Here is a 1,015-nt window from a genome sequence, read left to right as displayed (position 1 = left end):
TGTTCAACCTTTCGGAATTAATCTAGATCCTGGAATCAGTGATCTCCATTCATTGGTTTCATCTCTGTCAAAAATAATTTTTATTCTTTGCATATCTTTTTCATGTAATGTGAATGTTGAATTTACTAAAACTTACTATTAATCTAAGATAATTTTCCATACCTGTTTTTATAAGTTGATTAGCATAACATATCTTTTTAATCAGTCTCCAGGTGTCTCCTTTATTTTACTTAAACACTTAAGTACAGTTTTAAATATACATATATTTATCCATTTCTAAAGTAAAATATCCTTAACACCTTTTCACATCGGCTACACTGCATCGGAAATGAGATCCTTTCAACAGTACATAGAGAAATAGACTAAACATTTCCTGGAAAACCAGATGACCTTCATGACGTCACTAAACTCCTTTTATATATATATATATATATATATCACTCATTCATTACACCACCATTCCCAGTTTGCTCTGAAGAAGAAAGGTCCACTTTTTGAAACCGCTCGGGTTATAGGGTTTTTATTAATTTCTTCTTGAAGTGATACAGAAAATACAATGAAACTGCATAGATTTTTGGAATAATAAAAATAACCTAACTGAATTTAGTAGTTAAGATGGATGTTCACTGTTATTGATTAAAACTGGATAATATTTTTTGATCCAGTTAGGTTTGACGTACTGAGAAGCACCGTTAGAAATTGATGGCTTTGTGTGAATTTTACCATGTCTTGTGTACAAAAAACAGAGATAAATGATCAACTTCCATTTGTTACATTTTCAAATATGATTGCTCAACTAAGGATGATTTGTATTATGGTAACCAAATTATGTAACTGAAATTACATTAGGTTTCCCACATTGTACTATAGGTGCTGTAGTGGCTTGTTTGTTAGTTTGTTTTTTGAATTTCGCGCAAAGGAACACGAGGGCTATCTGCGCTAGCCGTCCCTAATTTAGCAGTGTAAGACTAGAGGGAAGGCAGCTAGTCATCACCACCCACCGCCAACTCTTGGG

The 1,015-nt window shown here is 32.9% G+C and overlaps 1 protein-coding gene across 1 annotated transcript in view; it reads right to left on the bottom strand.

Annotated features, from left to right (window-relative positions):
- Nucleotides 1-1,015, bottom strand: part of LOC106460791 (transcription termination factor 2-like) — an 81,237-nt gene that overhangs the window by 54,084 nt on the left and 26,138 nt on the right. The gene's annotated exons all lie outside the window — the stretch shown is intronic.

Source organism: Limulus polyphemus, unplaced genomic scaffold (assembly GCF_000517525.1).
Source record: "Limulus polyphemus unplaced genomic scaffold, Limulus_polyphemus-2.1.2 Scaffold35, whole genome shotgun sequence".
In the NCBI taxonomy this organism is placed as follows: domain Eukaryota; kingdom Metazoa; phylum Arthropoda; class Merostomata; order Xiphosura; family Limulidae; genus Limulus; species Limulus polyphemus.
The sequence above is the reverse complement of the archived record's forward strand: the minus strand, read 5'-3'. Positions and strand labels throughout refer to the sequence as shown.